The sequence below is a fragment of the Balaenoptera borealis genome, assembly GCF_965194805.1.
Source record: "Balaenoptera borealis genome assembly, chromosome: 6".
NCBI classification, from domain to species: Eukaryota; Metazoa; Chordata; class Mammalia; order Artiodactyla; family Balaenopteridae; genus Balaenoptera; species Balaenoptera borealis.
The window spans coordinates 35455274-35480244 of NC_138863.1; the positions used below are offsets into that span (position 1 = coordinate 35455274).

The 24971-nt window shown below is 39.1% G+C and overlaps 1 long non-coding RNA gene across 1 annotated transcript in view; it reads left to right on the forward strand.

Moving 5' to 3' along the window:
- LOC309631258 overlaps positions 1–24190 on the forward strand; it is a 92837-nt gene extending 68647 nt beyond the window's left edge. The window contains exon 3 of the long non-coding RNA XR_014246153.1: positions 1402–24190. This is a non-coding gene — a long non-coding RNA (uncharacterized lncRNA). The remainder of the gene's footprint in view (positions 1–1401) is intronic.
- The last annotated feature ends 781 nt before the right edge of the window (positions 24191–24971 follow it).

A 24971-nucleotide genomic window follows, 5' to 3' on the forward strand; every position in this document is an offset into this window, starting at 1 on the left:
GCCAGTTTCCTTTCTTGAGGGGTCCATCCCCCTGCATCTCCTGGTCTTTGCACAGCATTGATTCCCAGCAAAGTGCTTCAGCATCTGGAAGGCGGATCATATTTGAAAGTATTAAGTAACGTGCATGTCATTTTTCTCCCTTGTAAATTGTGTCCTCTGACAGCCACGGTAGCTCCAAGGAAGGGATGGGAAATGCCCTCAGAGAAGACGGATCTGACCGGAGCTGCTGAGAGCACTTATAGTGCTTTTGTGAAAAGTAGAAAAAGGACCTTCTTGCTCTAGACACAGCCCAGTGCCAGGTTGCCTGCTGGGTGAGCAGAGGACAGCCTGGATTTCGAGTCCTGCCACATTCTGTGTGACTACCCATGGTGGCCCCTGATGGAACATAGGGCTAAACTCTGCTCAACTGGAAGAAGGAAAAAAATAGCTCATCCTTCTGGTCCTTAGGGGGATGGGGGGAGGAAAAAGACAGAAGTAAAAGAAGCATCAGCCATGAGTCCTGATCGTTCCTTGTCAGAGAGAAATCCCAGAGGGTGAGGCATTTTGGATAAGTTCAGGGGATAGCCCAAAGAAGGGGATATTTACCCCCGTTCCTATTTGGGACTCTAGGAGGATATCCCCTTGCACTCGCTGTACTTGTACTTTGTACTTTGTACCTTGTACTCGCTGTAAAGTGATGGCACAGTGTGGCTGGGCAGAGGAAGACTGTGCTAGCATTGCTCTGCCTTTGTGCGGTGTTGCAGAGACCTGCATGGTCTGTCAGAGCACCTGGGGACTGAGAGTTTGGCTGGGCAACCTGCCAGAGCGAGTCACCACAGCAGGGACATGGTGACCTATGCAGAGCGCCATCCAGGGTGGCCATCGAATGGTAGTCACAGCCAAACTTCAGGATGTCTTAATGCCAGGGAGATACTTGGGGTGTGTAGACAGCAGAGGAGTGGGTTATCCCCTGATTGAGCCAAGGCTGCCACTGCCCATTCCCGAGTCCTAGATCAACACCCAATGCCAGCCGGGTGCCCCGCAGCCAGTGGACAAGGGCTAAGAGACTGGGCAGCAGGCAGACAGGTCTGAGCCCTTGACGTCCAGCTCTGAGGTCCTCCTTTCTCCTGCCACTCGGAGGTAACACACCCTCCTTCTGCTCTCGTGGACCAGGAGTAGGACATCTGAAAGAATAGCACTTGCCTGATAAAGACTGATTTATCTAAAGAGTCTAAATATTTAAATGATTGGATGAGACAGTGTTGACTAGGCTGGAATTTCATGTCGTCCTCCTTTTACAGTGGGACAGGGGCTTATAAGAGAGACTGAATCAGCTCTAGGAGATTAAAAAAACCATTTTTTCCTTACCTGCGTTTGTGGAATTGGTCCCAACTTCACCCTCATTCCATATCCTCCCTCTAGCCATCATGTAGCATGAGTGGAAACTGGAAAAGCTGAGGGTTGGGGGACTTGGCCGAGAGCAAACATCTGGTTGGTGGTGAAGCTTGGACTTGAACCCAGTTCATCTCATCCAAGTCTAGTCTCTGGAGGTTCCCTCAAAGGCCATGAACATGCTGACGCTGATCTGGGAAGAAATGTTCACCCAAGTGTCAAGTTCCTCAGAAGCTACCCTGCGGGTTTACAGGCAAGTGAAATATTAAGGAATGGCTCCCAGGAGAAAGCAGGAAAGGAGCAGGGGAAACAGGGTGGGATGGGAGGGAAGCCACGCAGGGCCATGACTTCAGAGGCAAGCCCAGCCTCAGCCTGATCATATGTAAATTACCCCTCAGACGTTGTCCACCTCTAAGGAAGGGATCTAGGCTTTCACACTCAAGCAGCAGTCAGGCATGCCCAGGCACTTCTGGTTTTCTGTACATGAACCCAAAGAAACTCCAGAAGCCCAAGGGCAGTCCCCTGAAGAAGGCTGCTGGTGGACGTGGTCAGAAGCCAAGCCCAGAAGGGGTGGTGTTGGTAAAGAACAAATAAGAGGGGGCTGAGGAGATCTGGGATGACCATGGGAGCCCCCGACAGTGTTCTCTGTCTCTCTCTCTCTCTTTGTTGTTTAAGGCTACCAGCCATCCTTTCTTGGGAAGAATAGTCCTTTATTCCAAGGTTACATTCTTCCTGCTTTTTTGTTATTAGTGTTGCTCCTTTTAGGAAAACCTAGTGATTGTGGATAATAAGACACTGTATTATTGTTTTAATGTCTTACTTGGGCAATAAAAGTTGGCCACTGTCTCTTGGTTTCCCAACTTATTTTTGACATATTACTGGTCCATGAAACCCCAGAGTCTGGGAACCACTGCAATAGTCCATGTCACTTTTCTTTTTCAGTTGGTTTCCAAAGTACTTCCTAATCATCTCTGTGTGATTCAAAACAGGCAACTAAAACAATAAAGAGTTTGGAATCCAGCTCAGTAATAATTGTGTAAACACTGCTTTTCCTCCCAGGAGGGCCTCTGCAATCATCAGCAGTATGCGCTTTCCCATGTAACTTGAAGGCAGGGGGGTGAGGGGAAACCTGACCCCGAAGGAGTGTCACAAAAGCCACCTTTGCCTCACCTCTCCATGAATCCTAGGCTGCACAAGTCTGGCTGAGGTCATAGGTGGGAGAGAATCCTGCAATCTCATCAAGAAATCCCTAGAAAATCCCCAGATGTGAGTGTGTGTGTGGGTAGCCATGTGCTGTAGGAGACTCCGGAGAACGGTGAGGAAGGATAATTGTGATCAGAATGCAGTTAAATGTGAAAATTAGGAGTCAGTCAGTCTGTGCCTGTTCCTGCTCGAAGAAATAAGTTGCATCACCTAATATTCTTCCCAGTGACAAATTCTAAGAGCTGAAAGGTTTTTTTTTCTTTCCCTCTACTTTACCAAGAATGACTGAGTTTTCCATTTGGATAAAGCTTCATGCGTTTCTCATCTGCCAGCTGAAAATTGCAAACAAGAAAATTCTGTTCTTTGGAGCAGTTCCTGGAGCAGAGGAATAGTTTCAGTTGATCAAAAGAATTTATAGTGTCTGATGCTTTTTACTTTGAACTTTAAGAATCAAAGATTTATTTTTGTAAAAGAGTTTGGCTGATTTTTCTGTTCAATTATATACTACTGACTCTTGAAAAATGCATGACAATCAATAAAGGTATTCTAATGGTCTCATTTTAATGAGTAATAATCAATATTTCTATTTTGATTCCATATGATCTTATAAAAATTTTTATTTTAAAACTATGGTTTGGGATATAATTATATGTCTAAGATTGATTTAATTAATTATTATTATATTTAACTAATATTTATTTGTACCAAGTATGTGCTGGGCACAGTTCTAGGTGCTGGGATGCAGCGGTGAACAAAACCGTTAAAGCCGTAGTATAGTAATTGCCAAAGAGTTAAGCTGGCATTTCCTGTGAAATTGCCTTTGAAATAAAGTATTTTCATGGGGGGCAATCCAATGTTATATAATGCAGGAATTGAAAGTTACCAACAAATATAGAATTGCTATTATTTTGTCCCTAGAGTAAAAAAGAAAGTTCCCCCCAAGGCAGAAAAGATCACATTTTAATACAGGTGAAATCTTCTCTCAAAATAAGTAATGCATTTAAATAGAAAATAATTTTTGAAGTTCAGAAGTTCCCACGTCTTTAAGATTTAAATATCTTAGGAGTCAGGAAAAAACCTGGATTTCATTAGCCAGATGAGGACAGGGAAATCATGGCGAGAAAAGCCCTGATTTCCTTCCCGGAGACCAAGGTGACTTGTGGATTATCTAGATAATTGTCTTAATTCTCAACCTTGAAAGATGACCTGAGAGATAAGCTAGATCACGTGAAACTTATTTAGTGTCACTCAGTTCTCTGGATTTGTTAACAGTGTAAGGAGATTTACCGTTAACTGCATCAAATCACCAAACCAGGGGTTGTGAATCTGTTGAAGTATGTCGTGCTGAAATCTACAAAATCCCCAAAGAATTCCTTGTCAAGGATTCTGGGTGGACAAGTGATCAAGAGAGAACAGGCAGGCTCCTTTCAATGAATGACACTCTGGAATATGATCTATAGCTTGCTACATCACACTGATAATGCCTCTTTTTCCTCTCTAAATATATATTTAATCTGTTGTACTATTTTGCCACATGATGCCAGTAAAGGGTCTTTCCATTAAATTTTGGAGAGGGCCAAATTCAGTCTATAGAGGCCTTTCTAAATAAATATGGAGTTTTATAAGAATAATAATGCTTCTCTAACCTAAAGGGATCTGCTCATGAGTGATTAAAAAAAAAGCCTCACAGTTATTTGTTATTTGTTAAATTCCTTCTTGGGTCCTAAAATTTAACTTAACAATAGTATTCGCTGTACATTTTCCATATACCAGACATTTCCCCAAGTACTTTACATGCATTATCTCATTTAATCTCCATAAAATCCTATAATGTAGGCACTCCTGTTTTACAGAATTAATGGAGGATTCGGAGAGGTTAAACAAATCGCCCAAAGTCACCTAGATAGTAAGGAGAAGAGTCAGGACTGGAACACGTCCACTTGATACCACACTGATGCTACCAGAATATGATGTCAAATTCCAGGATCATAAGCCAATTCCTGGTAACTTGGAGAAAGTGATGGGAATCTCTTCTCCTAGAGTCGTTTTCCCCTTCCATCCCACCCATGTAGCATTACGATGCTATTGTGCCTACAGTGTGAATTTCTCAGTTGAGTAAACACTCACCTAGCCAGCTGGATCCCACACCTAGCAGCTTCCTCGAAGGCATAAACACTCGCTATTTATAACATTAATTACCCTGTGCAGTACAATTCTTTGAGGAAAATGTATGATGTGTGCTCAAAAAAGCATTTTTTCCCCACACAATCTTGTTAATCAAAAGAGTTGGCAAGAGATCATAAGAACATCATAAGCCTTGCACAGAATGTAAGAAAAATAAAAATACAACTGAATTTAAAGAGGGTGTGTTCATTTCAGAGATTGTTTTTGCTTCTTAATGATCATTCTTCCTTCAAGATCAAGAGGCTGTGTGTCTGATGAGGATAGTCCTATTCTGTCTCCAAAGGTTACTCTTTAGTTCAACTTTCCAAGTGACCCTATAATTAGAAAATAACATTGTGAGACAAGAAAGAAGCACACATATCATTTTAAAGTTTTGCATACCTGTGTGTTTAGAAGGGTTTTTTTTTTTCTTTTAAGAGTAGAGATTCAAAAGTAAACTTAGAATTTCTGAGGCAAGATATTTTTAGAATTTAAATATTTTTGAGAGAAAATTGAGTTCAGTATTAAGACAGATTCATAAAAGAGAAAGCAAAATTGAATCCTTGTTTTTCGACTCACTCAAGATTCAAAATACCTAAATATTTATAAACTACAGCTGATATTTCTATAGCCAGTCATCTTCAAATGTTAAAAATATGTAGATTTAGAGAATAATATATTATTCAATAATAACTTGCAGGTAAGCACTTGCCTACTTCAAATACATTCAAATTTTCCAGCAAAGACACTTGTATCTAAAATTTAAACCAGTAAATGTATACTGTTTTTAAAAAATAATCCCTGGGCTAATGATTAGTGCTCACAAGTGTGAGCACAAAGTGGCTGCCAACTACCTGTGACCTCAACTGTATCACTTAACTCCTCAGAGCTTCATATGTGTCATTTCTAAAGTGATGAGCTAGATCTAGTGGGTCACAATCCACTATTAGGCTGAGAAATCAAGTTAAGTGTCAAAAGTAGTGATAAAAAAACATTAAAATCAAAGAGTAGAAAGTATCTGCATCATGCATAGGAGGAAAAAGTATTATTTTATGTAACTTTTGTTTCAGATACACACACATGTGTGGTGTACTGGGTTATGATGTAAAATGTATTTTATTCTGTATGTCACCGTCAAAAAAGTTTGAGAAATGCTGAGGGACATAACTTCCAGGGTGCCCTCTAGTTCTGACATTCTTGACATTCTTTAGCCTTGTTGTGTAAGTGATAGGGTGGCAGAGATTGCAAACAAATTGTCAACCCTAATTAATGCTCCCTTCCATATCACAAAGTTGTGGCTGTGCACCCAGGGACTATAATTCCTAGCTCCTGTTCCAACCAGGTGAGACCACACGACTTGTTCTTGCCAGTGAAGTGTAAACAGAGTGATACATCACTTCCAGGTTGAAGGCAAAGGAGCCCGTGAGTTTTCTCACGCTTTTCTTCCCTTTCTGCTTTGGCTCAACACAAACATATCAACCTTGGGAACGCTGTGTTGAATGAAGATGGTGGAGCCAGAAGATGGAAGGAGCCTGGTGCTTCAAACACTGCTTGGAGAACAGCCCTTACCTTTCAGGGACACCTGTTTCAGTCTTCACATGAGCAAGGAATAAAATTCTAATGATTTGAGGGCCGTTATACATGTTGAGCGTCTGCTTGTCAGGAGAATGTTACTCTCACTAATCCAGAGACATCCAGCGGCTGGAGGTACTGAATTACTGGTATAGTTTCCTTATGCTGCATGTCAAAGGCCTAATAGAATATGTGTTCAGTCATTTTGTGTTTTCATAACCCTTTTGACCAAAACTGTCTGGACACAGTTTCCTCTAACCATCAGAAAGTTAGAGGATAGACAGAATAGCCTTCTTCTGCTGAGACAGCCTCTTAACAGCAATTAGAAAAATAAATAGGAAAATAAAAGATAATATATTCCATCATCTAAAGAAAATTATAGTAGGTTTAGTTGAAAACAACATTTCGTTTGTCTTTTTTTAAAGTAATGTTTTCTGTTTCTTTGATCCTTCATAGTTTACAAAGCACTTGTATGTATAAGATACATCACTTGATTCTGTCAACGATCCTGGTGGTAGGAAAGCAAGAATGAATTGCCCCATTTTACAGATGAGAAAATAAAGGCTTTGTGAAATTAAGTGATTTAAGGTTTGTACCAAGAGTAGCGGAGCCAGCACCTCAGTGCCACAACTTTAAAGTCCAAATCCTTTTCTCCTCTGAGGTCATAAAGGGCTGGCTCTTGTTTGTTTCCTGCGCCAGCCTGGAACGTAATAAAGATCTCATACTGCTTCCCCTGGTTTGGTCTCAAATACCTCCTGTCTTTGCAGTAGGAAGAAGCCTCTTTTTTTTACATCCAACAAGGGGCATTGACAGCAGACCTGAGAGCTGAGTCATTTAAGGTCGTGTTAGAAAGCAAAAAGTGGAGTGGTGCACATTTTGCTGATTAATAAGAGTAGTTTTTGGATTTAATGACATTTAAACATTTTTGCACAGTTTTCCAGGGAATTCAAAACTCCTTTGGAATTACAAAATTTGTTTTAAGCCGCATAATGACAATATACACAGCATTGTTAAGCATTAAATGAAATAAAAAATATCCACAACTATTTTTGCACGTTTAAATATAGGATGGTGTAAAACAGAACAAAATGCGCCCGGATTTTCTGGGGGAAAAAAAGTTCTTATCAATGAAGCGCCAAGTCGTAAGCAGATGAACGGGCTCTGTTTTACTTGCTTTCTGTAGCCTTGTTTACACTTACTGAGGTAGCTGTTGAGGAAAAACAGAAGAGCTTTTGATTTTACCAGTTGAAAGAACTTTTCCAGAAATCACAAAAATATTAAACACTCAGCCCCACATAACTATTTCAGAAATGGTATTTTTGTAGCTATGTATAAATAAAACCATTTCCAAAGCAGAGGTCTCTGTAGGAAATTTCAGACCAGTATTTCCATTATTAAATATGTCTATGAGCTGAAAAGTTTCCTAGATCCAAACCTGGCCTGTCTAGTTATTTTTGGACACAGTGGCGTCTCAAGCTTGCAGGGAAACGTCTGCAGTGTTCTGCTGTGTCACAGGGTGACTGTAGCACAACCCAGAGACCATCTTCTGAGGAGTGGGGAGGGGCACAACCGGGCTTCCACTTGGGGCACGTCTTGTTGGGGAAGAACCAGAATAGTCACTGGATCCATTCTTGAGAGTGTGATCCGAAGTTCACCTGAAAATGTAACAGCTAGAGTTGGAGGTAACTCAGCCCACTGCCACAGGAGAGTCTGAGGCGTCTGAAAACGGTGGCTGGGAGCTTGGCACTTATTGCAAATGTTTTATAACTGGGACGTCTCTCAAACTGGTTCATGAGGAAACATGCCTTTCATTGTAGAGCAATCTAGTTTGGTGATCAGTGCAATACATGTAAAAACCAAATGTTCTGCTCTGTTTTTAGATTAGCTCAACTGATAAAGCATTCTAAAAATCAGTTATTTTGTGTGTGTGTCTGCGTGTATGCATGTCTGTGCACGTTAATAGTTTCTTCCAAAGATCAGGGTGGGAGAGGCACATTCTTTGGTTTAATGCCTTGATGTCTACAATGTTTCCATTTTGGAGACTGAGTTCATGTGGGCTGGGCATCCTCTAAGAGACTCCTTCTTGAATCCCGAATTAAAAGAAATTACCAATCCAATAAATGTATGTTAATTACCTTCACATTCAATAATTAAGGAGGTGGAAAATACCACTACTCTGAAACCATCCTATATGCACCGATAAAAGATTCAGACTCCTGGTCATAGCACATGCAAAATACAGCTCCCAGCATGGTGCACAGTTTAATGAACACCTCGACTGGAGCTGACTACATCAGGAAAGGCTCACATCAGACAGCAGTGTTTACCAGAGTACATTACATGTTCATTGCAATGATTAGAGGAAAATGGTTTTCTAGACATGCATTTGCTACAGGAGAAAAAAAAAAAGGCCAACATTAGCTTCTCCCTCTGTAGCAGCCTTTATATTTTCCTATTAACGTGAGCAGGAAAAAGAAGTCTTATCAGTAATTTTGAGGGGAGAAGGAAAAACATATTCTATTCAGCAAGGATTCTGAACTTAAGAGAACCATGATGGATGTAGTATGCAGATGGGTTGATTGTTCGTTCACTAAAAACAATTATGGAATGCGTCCCAGGCCAAAGGCAACATGAGAGGGGCTAAAGAGATCTAAACATAAATTCCTAAATTCCTGCCCTTCAAGAATTTACAATTTAGAAAATGAAACAGAAGAGACCACGAACATCTCTAAAATCAGGCCCAATGTGAGATGCTTGGTGTTATAGGAGCAAAAAAAGAGGGAGGAATAATTCTGGGGATGGGGGAGATTTTAAGACAGATGTAGCAGCTGAGCTGGGCTTGGAAGGATGAGTGGGATTTCAGCTGGAGAATTACAGGGAGGGCAGAAAGACGTTCTGTCTACAGAGGAAGAAGGGAACAAAAGCACTGTAGGGGAGGAGGTGGGGTGTGCTGGGGACCGGTGGGTAACATCATGAATGGAATCTGTGCCTGGGGAGGTGCAGTGGGAGACAGGCGTGGCAGGGAACAGGAACAATGATAAAATTCCTTTAAAAGTACTTTATAGAGTCAGGGTGTTGCCACTGCCTCCAGGGAAATTGCATTCTGCACCTTACACACCGGCCGAATTAAGGACATAATTGGTTGTTTTAAGTCCAATTATATTTAACTCAGTTGAAGGTAAGGATTATGGATTTTGATATTACTTATGATGGGGTGTGCATAATAAGGCCTTTGATAGAGGCTAAAACAATGATGTAAAGCAGAGTGTTCTGCCCCTCGGCTAGGCAACAAGAAAGAGATGACAAAAAATGAGAAATGAGCCAATTAAATTACGCAAAAACATCATGCTTGCAAAGAAACCGAAAAAATAAAATCAGTCTTTGGGGTTGTACTTCAAAGTCTAATTTTCTTTCCCCTTTAACTTCCTCTTACTTCATTAGGATTTTTTTTTCTAAACCATTTAGTAATTGGATTATGCTCAGAAAAAAAAAAAAAGGGAAAATGAATCCAATGACTAATCTTAGGAAGGAATTGGGGTGACAGATTTGATTCAGTATTTGTTATTTCTAATACCAGTTTCTTTGCTGGGAGAGGGTGATTCTTGTGTCCCTCCCTCTCAGAAGATAATTCTAAAGATTACATTCTGTTCCTGATAAATAAAGATAACAAACACAGATCTAACCATATGCAGCCCAAGTGAAAGAAGAGAGGGGTAAATTATCTCATATTCTTAAGAGGTGTAAACAAATGTCTTAGAAGATTCAGTTTCAAGTGATACTTTTTTTTTTAAAGCCAGGGTATTTTAACAAAGGAAGCAACCCCAGACTCATTGATTGAAACCTGTACACAAGAGTCAATCCTGTAAAAATTACTTTCCCAATTTTTCTTATGTGATACCTCATTGAATATTATGTTGAAGGTGGTGGATACATGTTTGTTAAATAAATGAAGAGATTTCACTTAAAGAAGTGGCGTATAATTTGGATAAGTTATCTAAAGTTTAATTGGGTTTGACTTATGACCTAAAAATTGGAGCTCTTAGAGAGATCTTAGAAGGGAAAAAAGTACAAAATGAAAAGAAAACAGTGGTGGTGGTATTTTACCTGTCTTCTTCAGTCATTCTTATTTTACAAAATAGCTTTATTATTTATTTTCCTCATTATTTAAGTATGCATGCTCAATGCAGCCCTTCAATAAAGTTCATTCCATTCTAGAAGCATTTCACTCACCCTGCATTGCAAGAGCATCTTTTTCCACTTTGCAGGAGGCTTCTTAATGACACACCACCACCCATATAACGGAAATATCGGTCCTTTGCTGTGACTCAATAAATTCACTGATGATTAATTTTAGCCCAGAGAGAGCTAATTTTTCATTGAAACAAAATTTCAAATCAATATATTAAATTTCTTTCTTAAGAACCACATGGATTAAAAATTAAAGGGCAAATTAATGATCTTTGTTGACCCACCTCCTAGAGTAACAGAAATAAAAACAAAAATAAAGAAATGGAACTTAATTAAACTTAAAAGCTTTTGCACAGCAAAGGAAACCATAAATGAGACAAAAAGACAACCCTGAGAATGGGAGAAAATATTTGCAAATGAAACAACAGACAAAGGATTAATCTCCAAAATATACAAACAGTTCATGGAGCTCAGTATCAAAAAAACAAATAATCCAATTGAAAAATGGGTAGGGTAGAAGACCTAAATAGACATTTCAGCAAGGTAGACATACAGGTGGCCAAGAGGCACATGAAAAGATGCTCAACATCACTAATTATTAGAGGAATGCAAATCAAAACTATAACTGGGCATATACCCTGAGAAAACCATAATTCAAAAGGAGACATGCACCACAATGTTCATTGCAGCACTATTTACAATAGCCACGACATGGAACCAACCTAAATGTCCATCAACAGATGAATGGATAAAGAAGATGTGGCACATATATACAATGGAATATTACTCAGCCGTAAAAAGAAAAGAAATTGAGTTATTTGTAGTGGATGGACTACTATAGTAGTGGATGGACCTAGAGTCTGTCATACAGAGTGAAGTAAGTCAGAAAGAGAAAAACAAATACCGTATGCTAACACATATATATGGAATCTAAAAAAAAAAAAAGGTACTGATGAACCTAGTTGCAGGGCAGGAATAAAGAGGTAGACGTAGAGAATGGACTTGATGACATGGGGTGGGAGGGCGAAGCTGGGGCGAAGTGAGAGTAGCATCAACATATATACACTACCGAATGTAAAATATTTGGCTGGTGGGAAGCAGCCGCATAGCACAGGGAGATCAGCTCGGTGCTTTGCGATGACCTAGTGGGGTGGGATAGGGAGGATGGGAGGGAGGCTCAAGAGGGAGGGGATATGGGGACATGTGTATGCATATGGCTGATTCGCTTTGTTGTGCAATAGAAACTAACACGGTATTGTGACGCAATTATACTCCAATAAAGATCTATTAAAAAAAAAAGCCCACTCCTTGCTAGCATGTATCAAGCCTCAAGATTCTTAAATATTGAGGCATGCGATAAAACCAATTGAGTTTATCGAAACGGAAAATTAATAGCCTCTCAACCACAAGCATTTAAAATTTTCTGAGTGGTTTAAAATGATGTACATGTTTAAAAATTCTCATAATAAAAATGTTCAGAGACCGTCACCTCATCTGGTCTCTGCCATCCCTCGTGGTTGAAGGAGGCAGGTGACGGTGTCTTTGGAACTTTAGAATAGCGGAGAGCATGTGAATGGCAGTGGCACAGCCTCAGCAGGCAGCGTGCTTGTGAAGATCTCTCTGTCTGAACCATCTGCCTAAGTGGTTTCCTACAGTCCACAAAATGCATACATGCGTGGTGTCTACATCAGATAATTTTATATCTTGTGGCTTACATGAGGTCTGGAAGTGGTGGGCAATCTGGAAAAGCGACAAATCGTTCAAATGCTGGAAGAAAGATGGCAAAGGCAGAGCTATTGCACAGTCTGTTGATTTTAGAAATGAGGGTGAGTGTCTCTACAGGGTGAGGTTGTAGGAGTGTCTGCTTAAAGGCTGGAGCCTCAGGAAATCGAAGTCACATTTCTTTCTCCTGCTCTTTTTAATCCCTTCCTGACCCTTCCTAGACAAACGTTCGTGATGTGAACATTTTCCCGTGACCATTATTTCACCCACATTTTGAGTGCTCTCCACCAAGAATTAGCTACCCTCTCTGCTAGGGAACAATGGAAGCCAATGAACTGTGGTCATATCCTTGTAAAGCTCTGAAAAGATGCGGATGCCTGATGTGCAGAGAGCTCTCATGTATAACATGTTCTTTTCTTCCTCTAGCAAGCCTATGAAACAATTAGGGTAGGAATTATTTTTCCTTGGTAATTACTTTGTCGGTAAATTTTGGAGCTGAGACCCAAACCCAGGTCTTCTGATTACAAGCTCATTGTTATACTAACAGGGACCTCTGCTGCTCACACCCCCCTCCACCCTAGTGCCTACTATCATGTCAGGCACATCAGTAAACTTGTTCATTTATTTCAAGTTAGTTCTTTAAAGGAAATTATCTTGTTTCTTCTCTTGAATAATAGTAAGAGATCTTGAGGATAGTTACTATTTTATTTAGATTCCCAGAAAGAACAAGAAGGTCCACTCAAGAGGCTTAAGGATAGATTTTAACAAAATTCTCTTTACAGAGATGTGGGCAGGGTAAAAAAACTCCAACAGGGGATGGTGAGGCACCCAGGAATTAGCAGGAATCCACATCCTCCCTAAGCCTGAAGGGGAAGGGGCGTGCTCTTACTGGACCAGAGTGCAAAGCGAGTCTTTGAGAAGGAACCATCTAAGAGAAGCTGAGGACATAAAGGAAGGAGCCTGGAGGAACCTAGGGGAAAGCAACCACTGCCTACACCCTCGGACTGACAGAGGCTTGGGAGCGTGGGGCAGGAAATAAATACTCCAGCATCTGTCTCCTCCTGCCCATTGACCTACTATTATTGCCTCTAATTGGATGAATCTACCAAGGCCAGGGGCCGAGTGAAACTGTCCAAGAAGTCAGCCTCCTGGGACTCAGAACGGGGAAGAGATAGTAGACAGTAGATCTGGAGAGGCAGACAGAGTCCTAGCACAGGAAGATAAATAAATACTTGGCGACTGGAATGTTTTCTTTATTCCCTTCACTTTTATACCATAATTTACCATAGACCTCCTTCCTCCTTCTTTTCCTTACAATCAAGATGCCCGTTACTTACTTTTGTGTTTTTCTGTAGGAAACACAACTCCGCACAATGTATATATGTACATGTACACGTGCGTGCACGCACACACAATTAAAAGGCATAAAGCATATTTTTCTCTTTTGCTCAGTAGAGCCAATTTAATGAATGAGTAGGGTCTGTGGAATGGTCTTGTGAAACAGCTTTATTTTCTTACACCACAATATTCTAAAACTGCTCTACTTGCTCTCCTTTTTCCATCACTCAAAGATACTTAAGGCAGACACCATCATTTTTTCCAGTCACTTCCACATGTTAATAAACAGTGCTATTCTCAGGTATTAAAAAGTCCAGCTTCATCTAGATCAAAATCTCTCATGTCTCATGCAATCTAAAGCTTTGCCTCTGCTGCCAATACCTTCACCTGATCCATGGTTGAATCCCTGCAGAGGAATGGAGGACACAGGGGTCCTCTTTTGTCTTTTTGGTCTGAGTTATCTGGCTCTGTGTGGCAGAGGTCTAAGTGATGGTTTTCTGTCCTGGGGTTCTTTGGTGACTTTCTTCTCTCAGAGCCTTCCACTATACATTTCCTGGTTGCCCATGGCTTACCATCCAGCACCACCGTATCTCACGTGGAGGGGCGCAGTGCAGTGACTCACAGTTTCTGCTTCTGGCAGTACACTTCTCACAGGTTCGGGGATGAGGTCATCCCAGGACAGACCATACTGGGCTATCTGTTGTGATGGCCACTCTTCTCCATGTGAAGCACCAGGAATATTTGCCTTGACACACTCTGGAAGTGTAGACTACTTCTACTGTAGCCCTCTGTGTTCACAATCCTCACTTCAGACTTAAATTTAAGTGAAAAGGGGGTGTGAGTCTATGCCCTTCAAACCTCATGGACCCACATCAAGCCCCCTGAGAGGTATTCTTAAATCCCCTCCTCCTTTGAAGTGGCTGGGGAAAGCACAGCCCTCTGACAAATCTCTCCTAAAATACTTCTTTACTAACCTTCTCCTCACTCTTACCTTTGAGACTGAGGCAGAAGAGCCTAGAAGTCATACACACATGGTTTGGAACCTTCATGAGGATATGTGAGCACTTAACAGCTATTGCTCTCAGCCTCAATTTATACACTAGAAAAGCTGAATTTAGATTCCTGTTACAATCTTAGTATTGTGTAAATAGGAGAAAGTAAATTCCATAATCTCGCCCCTACAGGGACATTATCATCTTAAGTATTCTATTCCTACTCTTTTTCCTACTCCAGGCCTATTTTATGTAGTTGTAAACTCAATATTGTGACGTTTTCCCTAGGTTTTATTACCTTTTTGGTTACAAGCACTTTTCATATACCTATATGGCTCATCTAATAATTTAACAATCCTTAATTGAGTACCAATCATGTAAAGGCACTGTGCAACCACCAAGAATATGGTAGGGAAGAAAACAGACATTACAGGTTGGTTACATTCTATAAGGGCAGTTAGGCATTAAACAGATAATCACAAAAAAGTATGATGAGTTGTATGATCATTTAACATGTATAACTAATATTTTATCAAGTGGATAGGCCATATTTTACTTAATTATTTCCCTATTGTTTCATTTTCTGAGCAATGTCATAATAATGTAAATAGTATTTACCGTATTCTGAATCATTGTATTAGGCTAGATTCCAACAAAGATTAGGCACAGTGTATTTTTTACTTAGCTTGAATTGAAATGCTTGTGTTTTGAGGCTCCTCAAGCAATTTGACAACATCCATATAAAGCACTTAGAACAACGTTGGGCATATGGTAATCACCCAATACACACTAGATACTATTACTATCATTACTATTCTTTGAGATAATTAGAATTATCTTGAGACGTTGTGACTCTTTTTATGAAGAAAATATATCTCATGGTTCCCTTAAATATAGCATGGGATATATATGCACATATCCCATGAAAACAGAGCAAAAATTGCAGGAAATAGAAGTAAAATCAGACATTTCATTTAAATCTCTTTGGTATCCTTAGACTTCTAGGCTAGTGTTTTCCCCCTGACTACTCTAATTTCTCTTTGCTCCAGAGCTAAGCTGATGGCATTCTAGAGTTCAAGATAAGGATCAGAAAATTAAGTTCTTCAGTTCATGATCCCATCATCATCTGAATTTCTACCAGTTCCTTCTATGTTATCTACCACTTCTTTATGAGGTTTATGAGAGAATATTTGTAAAGCACAAAATATAAAAACATGCCTGCCACTGGAAGCAATATCCATATTTTTGCGCATAACTCATTCATGCTTGCATCATTTATTATTGAGTTTATACTCTGCATATGGATGATCTGAAAATGTGAGCTATAAAATATATCTCTCTCTTATCTCAGCTTCTCCACTGAAGCCACAGTGCTCTTTTAAAAATACAAATTTGACCACTTCAATCCCATGATTAAAACTCTTCAATGACACACTTCAGGTGAAATTCAAATGCAGTCCAAGATTTAATGTGCTAAGTTGTCTGATAAAAACCTAGGAACTGGGAATAGGAGGGTATAAGAGAGAAGTAAAAATATTCTAAAAGTCATATTCTACTGAAGCAGGAGAGAAACAGAAGGGAAAAAGAATTTATCAATGAGGAAACAGTGTACCATGTTGGTGAAAAGGGTATTTTGTTTTCAAATAATAAAAGAATTAGGTGAGTAATGATGAGAAAAGGATAAAAGAAGTAGCAATCAAATGGAGTAGAAAAATATTGTGAACTCACCAGGGAAAAAATGTGATGAAAAGCAATTTGATCAAATCAGAAAAACAGGAGAAAAAGGAAAAGAGATAATATAAAATAAATATAAGATGGAATAAAATCAATTACATTAGTGATGACAGTACATGGGCAATAAACCTAATTCTCCCATAAAAGACAGAGACTATTAAATTAGGGTTAAAACAAAACTCAGTCATGTACTGATTACAAGAGAATCACTTACAATGAAGGATAAAAATAAAGGACTAGGGGAAGAAATACCAGGCTATTGCCAAAGAAAAGAAAAGAAAAAAAAACCCAGAAAAGATAAAAAGGAAAGCAAGAAAGTACAAAGATAATATTAATATCAGACGAGCTGGAATTTAAGGTTAAAAGTGCTAAATAGGACAAAGATGCAAATTATACAATGATAAAAGTCACAATCTGTGAAGAATTTAAAATACTTATAAACTCATATGCACCAAACAACCTAAAAAATAGATAAAGGAAAATTCATTGGGAATTCAATGAAAACAATAAAAATTATAATAGGAGATTTTAATACATTTCTTTCAAAATTGGATGTATCTAGGACAAAGCCCTCAGATTTTGCTCATATTTCTTCTTCTGTCCAGAATGTCTTTATCCTAACTCATCACCGGGAGATTGATGCTCACCTTTTAAATTTTATTTTGGAATCATATTTTCCATGAAACTTTTCAATTACTCCTCTCTGCTGATAGACTTTACCATTCTCCTTTGGATTCCAATGAATTCCTTACATACATGTACCTAATACAGTTCTCTGAGAGAATTCATTGGGGTATTGTTTTGATTTACTAATAAAGGGGTTTCCACCCCCACCATGGACTTCACTGAATTTCTTCTTCTGAGCCCTGATCTTCCTCTGGCCAAGTCACCAAACATGGCCCTACCACACCCAAGGGGTGGGAAAGAGCAATTGGGAAAAATAATCCAATTTACCACAGTGTAGTACCAATAAAGTAGAAATGTTCATCATAGTATGTGCTCACTGAGAGGCTGAAGACTGCCTCCAAAGGCATAAGAAAGCTTCTGAAAGTTCTTCTGCTCCAAGAGGATCATGCAAGTGATTGACAGGCTTGTAACACCTGGATGAGGAGGACCCAACAGAGTGTGGACTGAAGACATAACTTGTCTTATTAATGCCAGATGGAGGTGTGGCCATGCCTGAGAAACCAAGCAATTGATTAGTCACCTTGGCAGATGCTAGCACAGAGTAGAGAGTGGCTGCCAATCAGATCCCTCTTCCTCCTCCCACTATACCAGCTATGTTAGTTCATGAGAAATCAGAACCTCATGACCTGGAGAAGAAAAAGAGGGAAAGGGAAAATCTGGAAGTAGACCTTGAAACAACTGATTCTATCTGGAGATGACTAAATTAAGGAACATGCCATCAGACAGACAGAAGCTGAATGAAGTTAGCCAAAAATAAATTGCATTTGTTCTCATCCAAGTTAGTGACTTGAAAATATCACACCTGCCACACAAGTTTATACCCTTGGCGTGGCGCCTGGTAGGTAGTAGAGGCTCAAAGAATGATTATTTATTTGAATGAAAGATCAAATTATAATTGAATAATTAAATTCTAAAGGTTATTTGTTATTGGAATTTGGATAAATCATTTGTCTTTTTAGACTTTAAAGATTTGCTTTTATTTGTTTATTTTTTTGCTTTTCACTTTAAAGAGAATGGTTTGAGACAGTATATTCATCTAGATGTTTGATGTGATTGAGATATGGTTATTTTGAAACTAATGCATGTAAAAGAGAGACCAGAGGACTATTTCCTCAGTGAAATCCATATCCATTGATGACCGTCTTAGATCTGTTCTCAAGACTCATTCATTGTTACTCGGGATAGAGCCTTAGTACCTTGGAATCCATTTTATTCTTCTCTATGAAGTTAAAAATGAAGTAAAATAGAAACAGTGAAACGATCTCCTACCACATCTTCAGAGGCTTAGTTATACACATGAGCAAACACAGAAGTACTTATCTTTGAAGTTGAACTAACAATTTAAATTTCCTGATGACTTGTGAGGTTGAACACCATTTCATATGTTTATTGGCCATTTGGATATCTTTGTTTGTGAAGTCAATAACCAGTGTTTATACTGAGTTTTCTGTTTTCTTTCTTCTTGATTTGTAGGAGGTTGTTTTTTCTTTGTCTTTTTAAATGTTCTAGATTCAAGTTCTTTATGTTAATGATACTTTCAGAAGTTCTATATCTTGTTCTATAAACAGAAGTTCTATATTTTAATAAAGTCTAATTTATCCATCTTTCTTTTATGCTCAGCACAATTTTTGTGTCCTGTTTAAGAAATTTTGCCTACTCCAAGGACACAAAGTGTTCTCCTATGTTTTTTGTACTCTCCTTTTAAAGTTAGTTTTCAAATACTTAATTTTCCACACTGGTCCTGTTGTCACCTTTTCTCCTTCTTGTACTCTTGTGGTGCAAGAAAGATGGCTCTATTACACCTCCAGTTTTATAAGCTTGGAATCTGTGTGTATTCTAAATCAACACCATCACTAATTATTGAATCTGTATGTGTAGAGTGTTGCACAAGAGTGACATTTGACTTTAAATTTTGGGTGTGAGTTTAAATTTTTCTCTTCTTTGAGAAAAACCCTTGAATTCTTAGCAATTCTCTTCCCTCCCAGTGTGCCGAGATTTTTATGTGCTTTTATAGTTTATTGTTCATCCAGAATGCCTATCCAAATCCAAAGAACACAAAACCACACTGAGCTGAAGCCATGTTTTCCTTAAGGTAACTGAGGAAGCAAAAGTACAGAAGGATACTAACTCCAACCCAATGAAACTAGGCTCCAGGCCAATTTTAGCCCTGAATGTGCCTTTCCTCATAACCATAAAAAAAAAAAAAAAAGTAACGATCTTGTTACTGTTAAAAAAGAACGGGAACATCAAATTTGTTATTCGGTAAGATATCACCTGGTATAAGCTCCATCAAGGGCTTAAAGTGTTATCTTTACTTCGACTTCATGGTTTTAGATGTAAGCTATATTTTAGGGTTTTTACAAATTATTTTATACTTGGGAGAAGATATTATGAATGCTGGTCTCTGGGATGAATCCTTATGGGGGACAAAAATAAGTAGTTTCTCTGTGAAACTCTTCCAGAGTTTCATTTTGTTTCAACAATTTGACCAAATATTATATCAGAAAAATAAAGCCATTATTTAAGCATCATTTTGAAACTGCTATAAGATTAATGAACAAGTTTTATGTCCTCTGCCAAACTTCATTTTCTCTACAAAATGGAAAACTCTAGGAAACTAGAGTATAAAAAGAAATATAACTGGCATTAAACTTGAGAAGGCCTGCAAATCAAGCAAAGTCTGTTTAGAAAGCTTTTACTCTCTCATTTTGGTCTGTTATTATAGGAGCCCGACACTAGTTCCACAAATGGCATTACAGTCTCAGTGTACTAAATAGCCATAACTATGAAATATGCCTACTTAAAAAAAAACACACACACAACTAATGCTTTCTTCCTACTACAACATTCTGATTTAGAATGAATTTTGTTCTTTGAGGTCTAGGAATAAAAACCCAGATTCTCTTTTAAGATTCAGCATGTCACTTCTGTCAATCAATTATTCATCCTCTGCACATTGAGCGCTTACTTTGTGTCAGGAACTGTACTAAGTATTGAGATTATTAAGATGAATGAGCTATGGTCTCTGTCCTTCAGGATTTTACAGTGGGGAGAAAGATAAGTAAATTGACAACTATATTACATGATGCAAAGTGTTATGGAGAGGAATCACAGGGTATAAGTACCATCAAAATTCAACATGGCATTCAGAGAAGACTTCTCAAAGGAGGTGGTATGTGCGCTGACAATTGGTAGATGAGTTTGATTTTGCTAATTGAAGATGAGAGTAAACTAAAAATAAAATACACAAAAAGAGCCACACATAAATGGTATTACACTTCAAATAATGATAAAGAAGAATCCTTGTGGGGAATGGTAGGAAGGAAGCTACAAAGTTAGGTGAGGAAGAGATCATAAGGCTGTGTTTAAGCTTAAGGACTTAAACTTCTGGAAATAAAGTGTAGAGAATAAAACGCTGCAGAGAAGAAGAAAAGTGGAAGAGGACAAAAATGTTATTGGATTTGGTAGCACTGAGATCATTGGAGAGTAAATCAAGGTCATTTCAGTTGGATAATGGATAAGGTTAATGGATTGCCATGGGCAAGAATCAATGAGAAGTGCAGACACTGCAGGATACTTCCTTCTAGAACCTTGATTGGAGGACCAGAAATGAAACGAAGTTTGGTTGGCTTGTTGTGGTTGTTAGTTTGTTGCTTTTTTTTTTTTTTAACTTTAGATTGGACAGAATTTTAGACTTCAGAGAATTTCCAATAGTGCAAATAATTCCTGTATACTCCTCACCTATGTTTCCTAAATGCTAATATTTTATCATATTTTACACATTTGCTCTCTCTCTCTTTCTTCCTCCCTCTCATTATATTTTTTATTGAACTGGTTGAGAGTGAATCACAGACATGGTGCTACTTTACATCTCATTCTTCAGTGTATTTACTAAAAAGCAAGGATACTCTTTTACCTAACTACAACACAATGATCAAAATCAGGAAATTAATGTGTATGCAGTATTATTGCCTAATCTATAGACCTTATTTAGATTTCGACAATTGTTCTAATAATGTCCTCTATTGCAAAAGAAAATCACAGCTCATGTGTTGCATTTAGTTGTCATGTCTCTTAGTCTCCTTTAATCTAGAATAGTTCATCAGTCTTTCTTCGTACTTCATGGAGAATTTGCATTTTTGGAGAGAATAGGCCAGTTATTTTGTAGGATGTCTCTTGATTTGGCTCAGTCTATGTTTCCTCCTGAATATATTCTGGTAATGCGTTTATGGCAGGAATTCTGTAGAAAAGATGCTGTGTCTTTCTCAGTGCATCATATCTGGAGGTGTATGTTGCTGATTGGTCCTAGTACTTTTCAATCATTTGGCCAATTCAATCATTTGGTCAATGTGATGGTATTTGCTAGATTTCTTCACTGTAAACTTACTGTTTTTCTCTTGTAATTCTTGTAATTAATAAGAATCTTCTGGGCGATATTTTGAGACTATGTAAATGTCTCGTTTTTCTTCAATTTTTTTACCCCAGCTATAGCATCTGTTGGTGATTTCCTGACTCAATTATTGTTATATTGGTTGCAAGATGCTAATTTTCTAAATTCATCATTCCTTCTACATTCATTAACTGGCTTCATAGTCTAAGTAAGAACTTTCCCTTCTCCATTTTTTAAATTTCTTATTCATTCATGTCACTGTGCACCCGTGGATTCTTATTCATTCAAAGAGTTAAAATAATTTACTACGGTTTGTTTTTAAAGACACATGAGCATGTTTATAGGCATAGGAAAAAGAGCCAGGGGAGATATAGGAGAGAGAGTGCATGATTGATGTAGCAAAGCAAATGATTCACTTTTATTCTGCAACTCTGTTAGACTAGGCTGGGTACTAAGGACGCAAAGATGAGTAAAATAGGGCCACATCCCAAAAGGAGGTCATATATTGGAAGAGGGGGTTAGGGAGGGGCAGCTCACTGTGAAAGGGAACAGAATCATTTACCAGTGTGATTTGTAAGAGCTGCAGACATGAAAGCAGAGCTGTGGGTGTCACTAAGGGGAGAATAATTAATTTGGGTGGGTTGGTGAAGACTTCCCAAAGAAATGACCTTTGAGACAGATTTCAGCAGATCAGTTGGATGGGGGGAGCAGGGAAGGAATAATAAAGAAGAGTGGAAAAGACATTCCAGACAGAAGTGACAGCCATGGAAATGTGGAAATGGCTTGTTAATTTCATCTAAAAGTTTGAGAAAATAAAAATTTTACAGTGAGCTGACACCAAAGGCTGCAAGGTTATGTGGTCACTTCAGGTTTAGGCTAAACTTGTTCAATTTGTGGATTGAGAGTCAGAGGATGTAAACACTTTGGTTCAGAACAGATCTTGACTTTTAAGAGAAATCTCTCAAGGACCAAGCCTCAGAGAAAAATACCTTCTGTCAACCTCCAACATGACCACAATTATCAAAACGAACTCTAAGCCCACTTTGAGGAGTTAGTTGCCAGATCTGTGTTGGTTCATTCAGGGAATCCCATGGGAATGTAGTGTATTCCTTAAAACATTTGCTTTTAACTTCCGAAAATGTACACACAAACCTTTTCCATGAGCAGAAAATGAATCTGACTGCGATGTTAATGATTTAGCTTTATTTATTTCATCCACACTAACAAGAAGCAAATGTAAATCAGAATGCCAAAAGCTTGGTTTATTTCAGATTTTACCTTAATTCCAAAAATGCAGAAATATCGTTAAATTTTTAATAGATTAATATTTGGTATCTGAAAAAGCCGCTGTGAGAGTTTTTGTGTTTTGTTTTTATTTTTGTTTTTAAATAATGCAGAGACAGATTAACATGGTTTTAAAAACCTGGAAGCAAAAAAAAAAAAAAAAAAGGAATGCATCCATTACCCCATTATCCAGGACACATAATACTCCCAAAGAAATTTAAACTAAAAGATTCTAAATCTTAGATTTCATTTTAGCAAAGGCCGTCTAGCTGCAAATGTAGGTCACATAGTTTTGGCGTCCTGTGTGGGTTTCCAGCTGTCTGCTGAACACAGAAAACAGAAGAATACGTGTTCCATTGCACAGCACACTTGAGAGAGGATTTCACGTTAAACCTAAAGTTACTCAGTTATTGAAATTTATTTTTCTTCAACATTCTCACTTCTGATTTTTCCTTCTTTCTCAGGTCAGGATTTTTAGGTGGTAAAGAAAGTATAACATTTTCTTTCTTTCTTTGCCATCTGTGGACTTCAGTTTTCTACTACATTGAATTATAAATCAACTCAATCATGGTATTAACCTAATTAGCACAACAAAAACTGGTCTGTGATAGCTCAGGCTATTCCCAATGCAAATACAGAAAAGCTAACATGCCAATGGATTCATTCAACTTTTTGGGAAGGAGGATAAGTAAGGTAGAGCCATGCCCACTATGGTTTATGAGCTAGATTTATACGTGGAGACTGACCAAATATGGCAGAAAATGATAAATGTCAAGTGAGTGCCACAGACAACAAATATCACAGAAAGCCAAAAGAGGACACAATTTGGGAAAGAAAAAGAAGTGTGTGAAATTCTTAACCCATGTCATTGTTCCACCAAATTGCTATAGCTGAAGAGCTCCCTCGCTCTGTCAGTAAACAATCTGTGATCATCTATCAGGTCAGTGAAATAAAATGCCACCGATATATATTGACCTTTTTATTTTAAGGAACAAAATCTAGCTAGAATTAGCTTAAATTAAAAGTGGACAAGTTATAAAAATCAAAGGTGTCTCATAGAACTCAAGTGCCAGAATGCATCCTGACCTCTGGAAGGGTTGGGCCAAGCAGCTGGAAGGTCATCACAACCTCTCTCCGTCTCTCATCCATCTTTTTATCATACTGCAGACTGACATTTACCACTTCTCCAGGCTTTGTGGTAAAATATGGCTGCCCACAGCTCTCAAGGTTACATGCTGCCTTGGAATTCTACTTCCATTTCTCAGAAGAGAGACTCTCACTAGGTCAGCTAGGAGAAAGGTGTCCATCAGCCAGAGCCATGGGCAGTCACAGAGTAAGACAAGATGGTGGTGGCCATGGGAGTGGGTGTGGGGCAGTGGCAGTTCTCAAAGAAGGAAGAGTCTCTGTGAGCTGGAACAGTACCCAAAATGTGTCTCGACAAACACCTAGTCTGCGTATGTGGCTATCTGCCCTCACGTAGAAGAGGAGGGTGCTGGGGTAAGATTAGTTTAGAGATGACCCCTGTGAGGGAAGACACTGCAGAAGGGAATTAAAAGTGCTGGAGGAGGGCTTCCCTGGTGGCGCAGTGGTTGAGAATCTGCCTGCCAATGCAGGGGACACGGGTTCGAGCCCTGGCCTGGGAAGATCTCACATGCCACGGAGCGACTAGGCCCGTGAGCCACAACTACTGAGCCTGCGCGTCTGGAGCCTGTGCTCCGCAACAGGGGAGGCCACGGTAGTGAGAGGCCCGCGCACCGCGATGAAGAGTGGCCCCCGCTTGCCACAACTAGAGAAAGCCCTCGCACAGAAATGAAGACCCAACACAGCCATAAATAAAATAAATAAATAATTAAAAAAAAAAAAAAAGTGCTGGAGGAATCTAAGGAGCGGGAGAATCTAATGACTGGAGGTTTAGAAAAGTCCTCCTAGAGATGGAGATGGGCCTTGACACGGGTAGACTGCAAAGGCAGAGATACGCATAGCAGAGGGGGATGAGAACAAAAAGAGGTGGGTACCATGAGCAGAGGGAACACTGAGAACAGAGAGGCCTGGAGGCAAGAGCACCATGTTCTGCGAGAATGAGAGGGAAACCCTGGTAATCCTCATGGTTAGGTGTGCCTGCAAATGATAAAACAAAGCAAAAGAACAGACAGCAAAATAACTGTGGCTTAAGCAAGATAGAAGTTTATTTTTCTCTCATATAAAGGAGTCCAGGGACTTCCCTGGTGGCGCAGTGGTTAATAATCCGCCTGCCAATGCAGGGGACACGGGTTTGAGCCCTGGTCCGGGAAGATCCCACATGCCGCGGAGCAAGCAAGCCCATGCGC